The sequence below is a fragment of the Myotis lucifugus genome, unplaced genomic scaffold, assembly GCF_000147115.1.
Source record: "Myotis lucifugus unplaced genomic scaffold, Myoluc2.0 scaffold_85, whole genome shotgun sequence".
Classification (NCBI taxonomy): Eukaryota; Metazoa; Chordata; class Mammalia; order Chiroptera; family Vespertilionidae; genus Myotis; species Myotis lucifugus.
The window spans coordinates 3,072,155-3,088,403 of NW_005871133.1; the positions used below are offsets into that span (position 1 = coordinate 3,072,155).

General features: G+C 51.0%; 1 long non-coding RNA gene across 6 annotated transcripts; it reads left to right on the forward strand.

The window, feature by feature from the left end:
- Positions 1-1,122: 1,122 nt before the first annotated feature.
- LOC102432429 lies at positions 1,123-13,167 on the forward strand. Of its 6 annotated transcripts, none has more exons than XR_002829835.1 (4): positions 1,123-1,342; positions 5,800-5,891; positions 9,772-11,623; positions 12,310-13,167. It is a non-coding gene; the product is annotated as an uncharacterized LOC102432429 (long non-coding RNA). The 6 variants fall into 6 exon arrangements; XR_002829834.1 differs by having other exon boundaries at positions 9,772-11,392; positions 11,508-13,167; XR_002829833.1 differs by having other exon boundaries at positions 9,772-11,115; positions 11,322-13,167.
- Positions 13,168-16,249: the final 3,082 nt, after the last annotated feature.

Below are 16,249 nucleotides of genomic sequence, written 5' to 3' on the forward strand. Positions count from 1 at the left end.
CCGCCTGTTGCTTCCCTCCCTTTGCTCCCATTTTGCAGCTTTTCTTGAAATCTGGCAAGCGCCAGGAAGGGAAATAACTTCCATGCACCTTAATTTAAATCAATCAAATGTAAGTTTCTTTCTTCAAGGGAGGGATGTTTGCTTGCTCCTTTCCCCCGCTCCAAGAAGGGGGTGGGGGGCGGTTTCGTGCAGTTTCTTGGAGATGAGGTAATGAGTTCCAGATTTTAGGACAGAGCAGGGTGCGCGTTAAAAACCACAAGGTTAGTCTGCGTCCTGATGTGAAGCTATTTCGGTTGTTTTATTCCCCCGCCCCTCCCCCCCAAAGGGCCCATTGGTCTGGGTCTGGAGGGTTCTCGAAGCTGTGCTGGGGGTACAGGGTGAGGTGGAGAACCGAGGGGTGAGGGGGACGCGCGGGGCGGTTGTTCCCGCCCGGAGCCGGGCCGCACCCGCCGCTCCCCTCCCCTCCCCTCCCCTCTCCGGGGGCGCTGTCCCCCGCGGCTGCGGGACCGGCCCGAGCGCCACTACCGGCCTCGGCGCCCCGGGCTACTTAGAACTCCCCCTCCCCCCCGCCACCCCCCGCAAAGAGAACCCGATTCCTCGAATTTCCTCCGCTTTTCCAACTCCCGGAGGGCACTCCCCTCCCCCGCTCCCGGAGGGGGCGCGGGCTCCGCGGGGCGGCGGCCAGCCTGGCCCGCTGGCCCCGGAGTTGTTTACCGGCCCGGCCGACCGACCGGGTTTGTTCCAGCTCCCAGAGCCTGCCTCTATAATTAAACCCTTTTTTTAATTGTCGGGTTGAGACGTCATTTCGGGGACTTTCCAAGGGTGAGGGAGCCGAGGGGAGGGAGCGAGCCTCCTTAACCCTTCGCTGACCCGGCCGCCGGGGCGCAGCTTCTGGCACGGCCGGGGCGGGATGGCGATCTGGGGGCCTGAGCCGGCCAGTCCGGCGGAGAGGTGCTCCGCAGGTGCCCGATGGTGGCGGGAACGGCAGAGCCACGACCCGGCAGGAAGCGCGACGGGAGGCGTGCACCACCCTCCCCGCCGCTGGGCTCGGCAGGGCGCCCCGCGGCTCCTTCCGCGCGCCGTGCGCAGCGCAGAAGGGCCGCCCCTTCACCTGCACCGCCGCTTCCGACTGGGCGGCGCCGCGCCAGGTCCTCGCCCGGCCGACTTCCGGGCCCTCCCTGCGCGCTGGGAGCCGGTCTCCGCGAGGGGAGGGCTAGCCAGGTCTTTTTGGCTTGGGGGGACCAGGTTTTGTCAAAGGGGGAAAGTGAAAGTCCTCGGAATTAGGGAAACACGACGGATCTATTCAGTGACCAGTCTGGACCCTGGGCGCACCTCGAGGCAGGTGAGCGTGTGGGGCACTGGGCCGCTGACCCCGGGGCCGCTGGACCCTAGGCCTTTTCACCAAGCGCCCTCAAGGCCACTCCCTCCCCGGAGTCCCCTCCTGGCCCTGGTGGCAGCGCAGGACCTGCCTTCCTAGAGCCCCGCGATGTTACAGTTCTTCCCCGGCTCCAGGTCATTTGCAAAATCCCCCAAATTCTTCGGATTTGGCCCCGCCCTTTCCCCCCAACCTCTGCTACCTGAGACCCTAGGACAGCCGCAGAATCCCTGGGTTAGAGGAGAGGGAGGGCCGAGAGCTGTCAGGTGCCTGGTTTAGATTTAACTAGTGCTTGGGGAATGCAGATTCCTCAGCTTGGACCCAGGCCCAGTGAATCAGACGCTTTGGGGTGGGGCCAGGAATCAGCATTTTAGTAAACTTTCTACCAGTGACTCAAACACTAAGATTTGAGAATCTGTGGTCCCGGATTTTAAAGTTGGGCCATTCTGGAGCGAGATATTGTCTTTGTGACTTTTCAAGACACTGATCAAAGCCTCAGTGTCCTCATCTCTAAAATGGGAATAATAATAGGCCTAAAATTGGCCGGTAAAGTGCCTAGCTTTGTGCCTAGCTGAAATCTTTATTAATATGCCTACCCACTGTATGTAAACTAAACCATTCTCCGGGCCTCGAGACATCACAAAACTTTGGGTTGGGGTATGTATTTTGCAAAAGGATTCTTCAGGATAGATGTCATCAAATGGTCAACTGACAACTTTGATCTGTATCATTTTCTGGCCCCACCCCCAGCCCTGGATAAGGCAGGTGTTGAGGCAGCCCCCCATACAAAAAGATTTTTCTGGTCCAAAATGTCAGTAGTACCAAGATTGAGAAACTCTATTTTAGGGGTTCTTTCCAACTCCACGTTTCCTGCATACTTGGTTAGACCTCATCCCCATCCTCAAACCTTTCTCCATATGGCAGTGCAAGTGATCTCTTTCAAAACCTAGGTCTGATTTTGTGTTACAATTGCCTAAAACAGCGGTTCTCAACCTGTGGGTCGCGACCCCTTTGGGGGTCAAACCACCCTTTCACAGGGGTCGCCTAAGACCATCGGAAAACACATATATAATTACATATTGTTTTTGTGATTAATCACTATGCTTTAATTGTGTTCACTTTGTAACAATGAAATTGGGGGTCACTACAACATGAGGAACTGGATTAAAGGGTCGCGGCATTAGAAAGTTGAGAACCACTGGCCTAAAACCTTTGGCTCCTCATCCCTCTTAGAATAAAAACCAAACCCTTAGCCCAGCAAAATCTGATTCTTTTACTGCTCTAGCCTCCGCCTCTTCCCATCACTACCTCTCCCATTGGCCAGGGGCACACCTGTGCTCTCAGTTTCAGATGAAAATGAATAGTCCTTCCTCCTGCCCCAGGGCTTTGACACATGCTATTTCTTCTACTGAATGGAGCTTCCTTTGGCCCAAATCAATTTTAAATCACTCTTTAGAACCTAGCTCAAGCATCACTTCCTCAACCATTCTTGGTACCATTCTTGCTGTTCCTCTTCCCCCATCAAGGCAAGGTTATCAGCCTTCTCTCTTATGTCCACATGGAATGTTTAATTCCTTCAAAGTAGTTATTTCATTCGGTTTGTGAGTATACATTCCTACAAACTTTACTTCTTAACATATAGTAACATTGACCGTTATTTGATATATAATTCTATGAATTTTAACATGGGAATAGATTCATTATAACCACCACCATGATCCAGAAACAGAACAGTCCCATTACCCCTTGTAGTCATATCCTCCCCCATCCCTTACTCTGTCAACCACTGCTCTGTTTTCCATATTATAATTTTGTCTTTTTCAGAATGCCAGATAAATGGAATCATGTAGTCTACACGATTTCACACAATATAATGCCTTTTGAGATTTATGCGTGTTGTTGCATGTATTAATAGTTCATTCCTTGTAATTGAAGAATAATATTTCACTATATGTGTATACCACCAGTTTTTTATCCATTCACCTGATGGAGGACATTGGATTATTTCCAGTTTGGGGCCATATAGAATAAAGTTGCAGTAAACACTTGTGTACAGATTTTTGTGGGAACATAAATTCTTGTTTCTCTAGGGCCGTGGTCGGCAAACTGCGGCTCGCGAGCCACATGCGGCTCTTGGGCCCCTTGAGTGTGGCTCTTCCTAAGCCTTAGGAGTGCCCTAATTAAGTTAATAACAATGTACCTACCTATATAGTTTAAGTTTAAAAAATTTGGCTCTCAAAAGAAATTTCAGTCGTCGTACTGTTGATATTTGGCTCTGTTGACTAATGAGTTTGCCGACCACTGTTCTAGGGTAAATAACTAGGAGCGGAATTGCTGAGTCATATGGTAAATGTATATTGAAATTTGCCTGGCCAGTTAGCTTAGTTGGTTGAGTGACATCCCATGCACTAGGAGGTTGTCAGTTTGATTTCAGTCAGGGCACACATCCGCTGGATTGCAATTTCAATTCCCAGTAGGGTATGCAGGAGGCAGCCGATCTATGTTTCTCCTTCTCCCTCTTCCTTTCTCTCTCTGAAATTAAAAAAAAAAAAAAAAACACAAAAAAACGTAGCTAGTTTGGCTCAGTACATAGAGCATCGGCCTGCAGACCAAAGGGTTCCGGGTTTGATTCCAATCAAGGGCTCGTACCTCGCTCGGTTGCAGGTTCCAAAAGAACAACTTTTTTTTAAAGTATATTGAAATTTATAGAAAACTGCCAAATCATATTTGAGAGTTGATATACCATTTTGCATCTCCAACAGCAACATCTAAGAGTTTCCAACTGCTCCACATACTTACCTGCACTTACTACTGTACTTTTTATTTTAGTCATTCCAGTAAGTGTGTAGTGGTATCTTATTTCACTTTATGATATCTCAAGGTTTTAATTTGCATTTTTCTAATGGGTAATGATGGTGAATGTGTTTCATAAGCTCATTTGCCAACTGTGTGTCCTCTGGTGAAATGTCTGGTCAAGTGTTTCCGCCATTTTTTAATTGATTGGTTGTTTTCTTACTGTTGAGTTTTAAGAGTTCTTTATATATTCTGGATACAGTTATGTTGTCAACTGTATCCAGAATATATGCAGATATTTTCTGCAGTTTGTATCTTTTCATTCTCTCAACAAAGTATGTTCACAGAGCAAAAGTTTCTAATTTTGATGAAGTCTAATATATCAGTTTTATCTTTTCTGCATCATGCTTTTGGCGTCATGCCTAAGGACTCTTTGCCTAACCTTAGGTCATTAAGATTTTCTTCTAAAAGTTTTGTAGTTTGTTTTACACTAATACCTATGATCCATTTGAAGTTAGTTTTTATGTAAAATGTGAAATTTAGGTTGAGGTTCATTTATTTTTATTTTTATTTTATTATTTTATTTATTTATTTATTTTTTGCCTATGGATGTCCAATCCCAACACTGTTTATTGGAATGACTATCATTTTTCCATTGAATTATTTTTGCACCTATCCAAAAATCAGTTGGCCATACTGGAATGAGTCTCTTTATTCTGTTCCACTGAGCTGTGTGTCCATTCCTTTGCCAATACCACACTGTCTTGATTATTGTAGCTTTATAGTAAGTCTTAAAATCAGGTGGTGTAATTCCTCTGGCTTTAGTCTTTTTTAAAAAATATATTTTATTGATTTTTTACAGAGAGGACGGGAGAGGGATAGAGAGTTAGAAACACCGATGAGAGAGAAACATCAATCAGCTGCCTCCTGCACACCCCCTACTGGGGATGTGCCTGCAACCAAGGTACATGCCCTTGACCAGAATCGAACCTGGGACCCTTCAGTCCGCAGGCCGACGCTCTATCCACTGAGCCAAACTGGTTAGGGCTGGCTTTAGTTTAATCTTCACAATTGTCTTAGATATTCTAGTTCCATTGCCTTTTTATATAAATGTAGAGCCAGCTTGTCTATATCTACAAAAAAAGAAATCATACTGGGATTTTTATTGGCATTAAGTCTATAGATCAATTCAGGAAGAAATGGCATCTTTACAATGTTGAGTCTTCTACTCCATGAAAATGGTATGTCTATTTATGTAGGTCTTTTTTATTTCTTTAATTGGTGTTTTGTAGTTTTTAGCATACAGATACTATATATGTTTTGCTAGATTTATACCTAATATTTTTTGGGAGGGAGTTACTATTGTAATTTTTTTAATTTTCAGTTTCCAATTTCTCTTTATTAGTGTATAGAAATACAGTTGATTTTTGCACATTGACCTTGTATTCTATAATCTAATAAAGTCACTTTAGTGATAAGGTTTTTGTGTACATTCCTTAAGTTTTGTTTTTACATGTTCGCTTTGTTTTTTATCATGGACACTCGTGTTATCTGCTAATAGGAATAGTTTAATTCCTTTCTTTCAGTATTATACATCATATTTCTTTTTCTTGCCCTATTGCCCTGTTTAGGATTTCCGATATGATGTTGAATGGCACGGTGAAAGTGACACCCTCGCCTTGATGGCAGTCTCAGGAGAAAGCATTCCGTCTTTCACTATTAAGTATGATGTTCGTTGTCGGGTTTTTTGACATCTCCCTTCCCACCAGGATGTAGCTCCAAGAGCAGGCTCTCTCCATTCTCAACTCAACCCCCAGTGCCGGGCACAGTGCCCAGCACACAGTAGGCCCTCAATGAATAATTCTCTACTTTGGTAACTTAGCCTTAACCACTATTCTGTGTGACAGACAACAGAGAAATGTAGGTGAACATGCACAGATGTCACGAAAAATGACCTCACAATAAATATTCCAGCGGATCCAACTAGCCATCGGCCCCACGGAGTTGACAATTTTAAGCGGTGGAGCATCTATAGGTCAGCTTTCTAGCAAGCCATCCCGTGCCAAAACGTTTATCTATGAGGAATGGATGAGTGCAGTAAAATAATTATTTTAGATGGAGAGCGTTCCATTCCCAAAGGGAATTTAAACAAAAAGCTCTCAGCTCTGAAATACAGGGGCTTTCAGGGGAAAGAGTCCCACTGCTCTGAAATCGTAGGTCCTCAGACGGGTGGGGTTGTTTCGCTAAATTTATTTCAGCCGCTTATAGAAACAGAAGGGGGAAGAAGGGGGCGGCGGCTTGCACACCAGCCCTGGCTCTGGGGTATTAATATCTGCCAGGTCAGGCTTTTATTTGGGTTTTGTTTTACCTTTTAGGGGTGGGGAGGCAACAGGAATATCTCACAGCTGCATGGCTTGAGCTGTGGGTTCCCACCTTGCTCCCCAAGGCCACATCCAGCCCTCTCCTCCCCTGCCCCACCTTCCCACGGCTCTCTGGCCACTGAATACCAAGCTCTGGGCCAGGGCTGTCTCTGCAGCCTCAGGCAGGCACCTTGGACACCAGATTTCCTCCTAGTCCCAGAAGGAGTCTGAGCATGAAGAGGGGAGAGAAATTGAGATTTCGATTGAATCTGTTTTCTTTCTGGCACAAGTGTGGGTCAGGGAGACGGGAGCCTTTGTCCCCAGCCCCCACCAGAACCCCCTCCCCACCGCACAGCTCCACCCCAGTGGCTCCACTACTTGAATGTTGGGTTGTTGAATATGAAATCCAGGCCTTTTTATCCCTGTGTTCCTTTTCCTCAGCTTCCCCAAAGCACTGGACACACCTTCTTCTTAGTGCCTGATACCTGAACAGTCTCTCTGTCACGCCCACCCCTGCCCCATCTGAGCAAACGGAGGGACATGAAACCACCATGTCATTGTTTTTTGTTTTGTTTTGTTTTTTAAATGTATTTCAGAGAGGAAGGGAGAGGGAGAGAGAGAAACATCAATGAAGAGAGAGAATCATTGATCAGCTGCCTCCTGCATCCCCCCCCCACCCCCCTCACTGGGGATTGAGCCCAAAACCCGGGCACGTGCCCTTGACTGGAACGGAACCCAGGACCCTTCAATCCATAGGCCCGACGCTCTATCCACTGGGCCAAACTGGCTAGGGCCCACCATGTTGTTTTTTAAAAACCTGTTCTTGTGCTGAATTTGGAATGCTTTGTGGAGCACAGATTAATTACCTCCCACAGATGTGGGGGAAACTGAGGCACGGGAGGGGAGGTGGCAGCAGGTGGCCAGCGCCCGCTGCAGGCAGGTGAGGTCAGGGTCCCCTGGCTGGCTCTAGGAGGTGCCTGCTGAGCCTGAAAGGACCAGAGAAAGACTGGACTCTGGCCCGGGAGCTTGCTGCTCTGTGGCCGCCATCTGAGGGCAGGCAGAGGAGGCGCACCAGGAAGCTCAGGACTCAGCTGGGCTTAAGCCTTGAATAATCACCTGAGAATATGGGGAAGTACCTCCCACAGTGCCCCCCCCAGGGGAACCTCACAAATGCTGGTTTGGTTCCTTGGCAAACTCCTGCTTCCTGGGTCACCAAAGAAGACAGGGGAAGCAGCATCTGTCCTCTCCCCTCCCCCACCCCCAGGTACACTGCACGGAGGCTGGTGGGAGGGAAGATGCCTGGATCAGGAGCTGGGAGAGGCCCAGGAAGAATCTCCAGGCGGTTCTTGTCCAAACTGGGGAGTCTGCTTCAGTGTAAACAAGGGTATAGTACGTTCCTGTAAACTGTAAAGTCCTCACAAGGAAACCACGTTCCTGTGTTGTCCGTCCGCCCACCAGCCAGTTTGCTTTGGAATGGTCCTCCAGCCCAGAGTGGGGCAGACCCCGCCCTGGGGAGCTGTTGTCTGAGAAGCGGGACCCACCTCCTCAGCCAGCGCAGGGATCAGATGGCTCTTGGAGGGTGGCCACGTAGGCAGCCGGTGCAAGAGCGAGGAGGGATCTTTGCCACAGCCCTGTGACTTCTTTAGATCTGAGTTTCTCCCGCCAACTGCACCCTCCACCCCAGGGGCCTGCAGGCCCCAAACCAGGGCCTGCCCTCGTCTGACCAAAGGCAACCAGATCTGCTGCAGCTGTTCAGGGAGAGAACAAGCTCTCCCAGAGACAGGGAAGCAGCTGGAGAGAGATGCCTGCCAGCCCGGGGGTGTAAATATTTATACAACGTGGTGCGTGGGAAGAGGGAAGGCAGAGGGAGGTGGCAGGAACCAGGCGGCGCTGAGACCGCAGGTTGAAGGGGCCTGTGCTTTGGCTTCAGGTGGAAAAGGCAAGAGGTGGCTGGGATCCTCATCTCCACCTGAATTCCTACATCAGAGTGGCCAGTCCTTACTCCCAGCTGGCTCCTGGCAGAGTTGAGGGAAGAACTTAGAAAAAAAGGCATCACCAGTTCCCTTACCGGTCTTCCTGTCTAGGATCGCCCTGGAACCAGACACACCAAACCCACAAGGCCCAGGAGTAGGGGCCTGGGGACTCCTAGGTCTGTGGTTCTAGAGATTCTTAAAGAATTGGCCTGGCCGGAGGGGCTCAGTGGTTGAGCATTGACCTATGGGCCAGGGAGTCATAGTTCGATTTCCGGTCAGGGCACATGCCTGGGTTGCGAGCTCAATCCCCATTGTGGAGCATGCAGGAGGCAGCCAATGATTCTCTCTTGTCACTGATGCCTCTCTCTCTCTCTCTCTCTCTCTCTCTCTCTCTCATCTCTCACTCTCTGAAATCATAAAAAACATATCAAGAAAATAAAAAATAAATGTTTGAAAAAATACTGGATTGTAAGAGTTGGACTCCAGGGTTGAAGTCTTAGAACATAAGTAAATTGTAAACAGAATATTAAATATAAGCAAAGATTTCTCTCAAGCTTCTATGTCATCAATAGTACTTTTCTAAAGTGGCGGAGAACGTGGTGCATTAATGAAGATGATGATGAGGAAGGAGGGGACCTGGCCAAAGAGCAAGGTGTGGAGAAGGCGAGGGGGCCCTTGAGGGCACTTCCAGAGAAGCCTGTGGCCGCAGGCATCCAGGGCCTAGGAAAAGAGTACAGCCCACGGGCGTCCACCTGGTGCTCTCGGCCCCTCTGCCCCAGGACACAGCTGGCTCCAGGTGTGCCCCAGGCAGAGCATGACATCCGCTCTCCTCTTGCTGCTCTCGGCTGGGCCTGCTAAGGACTCAGCCAGCGCCCAGTGGCATTGACGCCCCAGGGTGGGAAGCAAGCCTGCGCCTGGGGGCACAGCCAGATGGACTCCAGTCGATTTGCCTCAGACAGCTGGGGAGCAGAGCCAGGACACTCCTCATCCCCCTCCCTACCCCTCCAGACAAGGAGGGGAGCGGCCGCCACTTCTAGGATTTCTCTGCCACCACACCCATTGAGAAGTGCCACCTGCTTCCATCAGTACCAGGGCTGACCCTCAGGACCTCCCACAGGTGGGGTTTGTGGTGCTCCCCAGTGGCCAAGAACCTTGAAGGTACCTCACAGTTATCAGTATCGTCCTGCATTCTTTCTGTGTCCGGACAACGCCCGCTGGCCCGGGGGAGGAAGGATCTTGTGCTGGAAATCTGCCTCTGCCTCCCTACCAGATCCTCCAGATGCCCAGGCCAACTTCAGCCAGACAGCGAGGATCAGGGGGTACCCAGACTCCCCCAAGAAGCTGACCCCAGGCAGCAAGTCATCCCACCCCCAGCCCAGAGCTTTACCAGCGACACCTGCCCAGGGGGTGCACCGCCCCTGAGCCCCAGCCCTTCTGGGTGGAACCTGGTGAGTCCCCCACCTGGACACCCGGAGAAGGGCAGGTTCCATGAGCAATGGGGCCCAGGCCCACACAACGTGGAGGAAACACCATCTGCCCCAGCCCTGGGCCGAGCCTGGCAGCCATAGCCACCCTCACGGGGGGGCCCCTCTCCAGAAGGAAGCTCCTCTTCCAAGGACACCCAGGTCCTCGCTGCCACCGCGGCCCCGCCTGCCGGCTGTGGCGGCCTTCTTGCCAGCACTGCTTCAACAGATGAACAAGAATAAAAGCCTGTGTGGCCCAAGGAAGTCTTTAGGGGAAAGAATTGAAGCTGAAGGAAAGCGGGGGAGGTTATAAGAAATAGGAGAGGAAAGAGATTCAGGAAACAGACAGAATAAACCATCCGGGAATCCAGATGTAAAACAAGGAAGGCCAAGAGAAGGGAAAAGTTATGCTAAGAAGGCAGAGTAGGGTGGGGAGGGGAATTGAGAACGAAAAAGAAGAAGAGGGCAGTTATAAATATTCTGCAAAGAGAGAAGTATGTGAAAGCAAACAACACCAGAAAAAAGAGAGACCCAGGAGAGAAAAAGAGGCAGCGATGAACTTAACAACAACTGCGTTGACCCTCAACCAACCACACTCATTAGTTCTGAGTCTGACGGCTCTTTGTGGATTTCAGGCTCCTCTGAACACAGAGCAAGGACAGCCCTAGAAAAGCAAGCTTTCCTTCTTGCCCTTGGTTTTCCTACAATTCTCCCAACTTACCCCAGCTGTTGGTATTTTGCAGAGTGAGGACTGATCTTCCTGGACAAGGCCAAGACCATATCAGTTCACCCCAGCCTGGTGGCTCCCATCATGGTGCCCCCCATCGTGGTGCCCCCAGCAGGCTCACTGGAGAGCCTGAGCAGGAGGAGCCCGTGCAGGCAGGAGAAGCCATAGGTGTGACAGAGCCTTGTTACTGGCTCTGCATCTTCCAGGGAGCGGCCACCTCTCCTCTAACCCCACCCACGGATACGCCATCCCGGAGCAGCAGGGCATCCTGGAAGACGGGCATGCCCAACTCTACGCAAAGCCAGAGGTGTCCCAGCAAGCGCTACTTTTGAAAACAATTTAGATGACTTAAATTAATTTCCAGGTATTTTCAAGGAGACCTACATATAGCCACGGCTTTCCCATTGCCATAATTGGCCAACAGGTACGTGAAGTTCACGTTGTGTCCATCAACTCCGTGAGCGCTTAGGTCCTGGTTCCTTTCCCTGTGTCTGCTTGGCCTCTTCCAGCCTCTCCTGCCTCTCCTTCTCCTGTGAGTTGGCCACGGCCACTCTTCTCTGTGTTTGCTTGGGTTTTGCCAAGCCCCTTACTTAGTCAGATCCCCCTCTGCCCACTCTTCTGTTTCTTCAGGGCAGCAGGAGTTGGGAGAAAGCTGAAGCAAACCAAGGCAAAATCGAGAAGCAAAGGCAGTGAAAATGCAAGTGAGTTTGGGTTAGTGTCCAGTCATGGTGTGCTCAGGCCTTCCCCCGTGGGCGGGGCGGGCTCCTCATGGCCGGGGGTCCGAGCCTCCCTCGCCACCTGAAACTGCTCCTCCAGAGTTCAGCCAAGGGGACGCCACTCGAGCTGAACTCTGATCGACTGGGACAAAGAAAACGGCGCCTGTGCCAGCCTTTCTCCCTCTAAGAATTCTGAAGTCACTTGACCCTGATTCTGTAAGTCACATTTTCCTTCTATCAAAAATTGTGGCGAAATCGGCAGAAGGGATCCTGTCTAGGTTGTGGCCTCAGGTACTCAACCCAGTTTCTTCCTATCCCTCCTAACCTTCAAACCTGTCTCGGTCATATACTGTATGACCCAAACTATTATTTAACCATGAAAAAAAAAAAAGGACAAACCAGGAAATTAGAGGCTGAATGACCTAAAATTTATTCCATTCAGCTGAGCTAATCTCCTAATAAGGGTGTGTATAATAATAAGTCATACTATGTCTGTTCTGGAAGATGTGAAGAACATTGCAGGGAAAAGTGCATGGTGACTGCAGATCCCAACTTGTCAAGATTTGTCCTCAAAAGGCTAAAGTGTCTGGGCCTCGGCCAAGTTGCCTAGCAGTTTGCTCGACGAGTCTCAACATTTGGGAACCGATATGTTGCAACAGAGAGCGCCCAATGTTCAGGCTGACCACAGCCAATCCTGGCACTGCCACTTCCTCGGCAAGCAGGGGACCGACTTACCTGCCTGCTTAAGTCTTCCTCGCTGCGAAATGGCAGTGACAGTAATACCCACCTCCTGGGGCTGCTGGAAGGACAGATGAGCAAAGCACTTGGCACGTGCACGCGCCCCCACCCCCACCCCCCTTCCCAAACGTAGCCCTAGTCAACTGTTGCTGTATGTTAAACAGGGACTTGGCAAGACCAAGAAGAAGGTTGGAGGCCCCACCAAGTGGGGTTCCACGGAGTCCCTGGAACACAGTCAAGTATCCCGAGCAAGAGAGAGAAGAGGGTCCCAGAGGAGGCCCAGGCAGCTGGCGGGTGGAGCGCGCGCAGAAAGCCAAGGACAGCCACTCGCAGCCGGGCTCCGCGTGGGCGGGAGGACGCAGGGGGCTGCGGGCAGCCCTCCCTCCGCATTAGCTCAGCGGGCTGCAGCCCCACCCTTGCTTGTGCTCATCCTGCGGAGAAGCTCGTGCACTGACCGGGCCGCTGTGTGCAGGGCTCTGCCCAGCGAGAGCTATAACGGGGCGAGGCTCTGACGGGCTTGCTGGCCTCAGAGACTCAACAACCGGGCGTTTCTGCCCAAATCCACAGATCTGTCCTGTTAGGAGCTAGGTTGTAGGGACGTGACCAACTGCGGAGAAATTCTCATTTCAGAACTGGGCTTTTTCTGAAAAAGTAGAAAGGGGTAGGGTTCAAAATGTTCCGGAAATGTGAACACCAACTGAATCTTGGTAATATTTAGGGGACATTATTAAACTTTAGGTGCGATAAGGATACTGTGGTTAAGTTTCATGTGGTTTTTTTGAAGATACATACGGAAATGCTGATCATGATACGATCTGACATATAGGATTTACTTCACAATTACCTGGGCGGCAGGGAAGGAGATGGTGATAGAAATGGACAAGCGTGGGCAGGATTTGGTGATGTCGGTGATGGGTATGTGGGGCTTCACACCATACGACGCTGTCTCCTTCTGTATATGTTTGGAATTTTCTGTACTAAAATGTTTTAAGTTCATAAAAGCTGTAAGAATTTTTTAACTCCAAGATTCTGGTCTTACTGGGTTTTTGTTGTTGTCGTTTTGTTTGTTTTTTAATCTTCACCTGAGGATACGTTCTCACTGATTTTTAGAGAGAGAGGAAGAGGGAGAGAGAGGAGCATCGATGTGAGAGAGAAACATTGACTGGTTGCCTCCTGTACACACCTTGACCCACCCTGACTGGGAGTCACACCCACAGGACAACACCCCAGCCAGTCAGGGCTCAGTGGTTCTTGCAACGTGGTATTGACCTCCTGAGGACATGCGCTCTGGGACAGCAGGGACAGCAGGTGAGTCTGTGTGGGGAGATCTTCCAGGCGCCGGGGAGGGCTGGACAACAGGCAGGAAGACCCCCCCCCCCCCAGGGTCACGCTGAGGACCAAGAGTGGTGCCGGCCCCTCAGGGCCACTCAGACTGGGAAAGACATTGCAGGGGCCTGTGTCCACCTTGCACTGCTTTTAAGCTCAACGAAAATGATTTTTTAAATTGGTTTCAATGTCTTTTAAGCCACAGTGAACTGTCCCCTGCCCTTCCCCCCCACCCCCCCACCCCCCCAGCAAAGTGGGCAAGCTACTCAACCTTTCTAAATTCACTTTCCTCAACTGGAAAATGGGGGGGGGGTCACCCAGACCCCATTTTCTAGGGTGATGGTAAGTGAGATAAATGTGGGTAAAGTGCCCTGATGCTGGTCAGCACTGATAAAGGGCGGTTCTGATTTGAGGGGTTTTGGCAAACGTCGACCTTTCGCCTCTGAGGAGCACAGTGGAGCCGCCCCATCTTGGGCGCTCTGTCTGAATCAAACATCTAACTTGAACAAGAGTCAAGGCACACACACACGCTGAGGTCTCTTTGATCAGGCGTCTTACTGGATGTCGGCCCTTTCGGGTGTCAGAGAAGTCACTGCTGTCTTCCTCCCTCCCTGCTCAGGAGGAACAGGCCACGTGGGACGGAGCCACGCTGCTCTCTCTCTGGGTGAAGAATGAGTTGGAAAATGAGAAATAGGGCACAGCTCCCTCTGGGCCATGGCTTTGAATGGCGAAAGGCATTTCGAGAAAGCAGGCCTTTGGCAGATCAGCTCATCCCCAGAGATGGAGCCAGGGGGTGCAGGGTACGCAGACCAAGAGCAGGCCCGGCTCAGGAGCACACTTCACAGGGACCTTCCGGGGGGCCTGCCCCCCTGAGCCTTGGGCAAGCAGTCCTGAAGGCTTCCAGACAGCAGGGGGCAGCACCACACACCCTCCCCAGCCACAGGGACCCACCAAATGGCCAGGCAAGGTGACCTGGCCACAGACACTTCCCAGAACAAATCTAAGTCCATGGCGTGCAGAGGGAGGAATCCCAGGACGGGCAGTGACCCACACGGCCTGCCCCTAAGTCTTTGCCACTTGCCCTAGGCAACTGGTTAGTGGCTTCCTGTGAGACAAGTTTCAGCCAGAAGAGGGTGTTTGTGACTTCAGGTGAGAAACCCACAGGCTACGGAGGAGGGGACATAAGCAGAAGGTAGTCCAGTGGCTGAGAGTTCAGGGGCTAAGGGCATAGGCTTCGGAACCACAATGCCTGGGTTCAAGTCCCAGCTCTGCTATTGACCAGCCCTGTAACAGTGGGCAAGGTACTGCCCCCTCGGTGCCTCAGTTTCCTCCTCTGCACCGTGAGGAGGACAGTGGCTCTGTCGGGCAGAGCTGTTGCTTACAACAGGGACTGGCAGGTAGAAAGCCCTCAATCAGTATTAGCAAGGCTTCCTCCTCAGCTCCATGGGAATGTGCTGCCAATGACGCCCAGGCCCGGGAGAAAGAACTGCACTAAAGGAAGTGTAACGTTTTCATAGGCAGCGGCTCAGAGACACGCATAGAACACAGACCAAAGGGCCCCCAAATGTGTGCTGCCTTCCATGGAAACACAGCAGGTCCTGTACACCACCGGCTACAGAGGGAGCACAGAGCAGAGGCCCCACGTCTGGAGCAGGAATGGGTTTCCCTAGGGCTTTCCTGGAGGGGTGCAGAGGGAAAGCCCTCCTGGGTGCAGCCCTCCGGTGCCCACTTGGGTTTTGTGCAGGACAAGCAGGAGACTAAGCTGGGTTTCCTACACGCACGGCATGGGTCAGAGGCTGAGAGGCAGGCCGGCGGCCCTGTGCCCTGTGCGGGCCAGGCCCACGTGGGCAGGCCCCAGAGGATGTGAGGAGCCCGCCTGCCTCACAGCAGGGTTGGGCTTCACCGAGGCGAGGCGGTGCGGAGAAGGGGAGGAAAGAGTTAAGCCCACTCTGGGCTCTGGAGGAGGGCTCGGCTGCTATAAACAGTGAGCCAAGGGAGGGAGGGAGCTGACACAGGATGTGGCCAGGGCTCGAGCTGTCTGATTATTAACTTCACTTTTATTTGGAGGGGGATTCGATTCTCTGTTTTACTTCCCATCGAGGAAGTGAAAGCCCAGGTCTCAGAGGGGCCTGGTTTCAAATTGTTTTGTCACAGCTCATTTATTTTTCCTCTTAAATAAATAAACAAAACCACCTCTTTGTTTTCCCCTTAATGAGCGTTCAGCAAATCATCGGTGGGTGAGGCATGAAAGGGGTTTTCTGGAGCCCTTCACCGGGCACTTTTGGCTTATTCTAAAGTGGGGGGGGGGGGGGGAGGATTTTTCCTGGGGACTTTTTCTTTTTCCGGAATCTCAAAATTTTTTTTGTTCTTCCTCCCCCTCCCCCCAAGAACTTAACCTAAAAACAAGACCCCAAACCCCGGGGAAACCCTCCTTTGATGGAGGGGGGGGGGTGGCCTGGAATGGCGGAGGAGGGGGGGCCCAAAATATATAAAACCCCCTATTTTTAAAGTGCCGGCCGCCGACCCTGAAAAAAAATGGTGAACTATTTATTTAATGGGGAGAGCCCTCCGGGGGGGGGGGAGGCCGGAATTACTCCCAAAAAAATTCTTAAAAAATGAAACTCAAAGGGATGTCCTATGTCTGTTGCCAAAAAACCCCTTAATGAGTTTCCTTGTGACCCCTGGGAAAAACACAGGGGAATATTTTTCCCCTGTCCCAAGATCCCATCCTGGCATTTCAGAACTTCTTATGTACAACCCTTTTTTTCAAGATGGCCA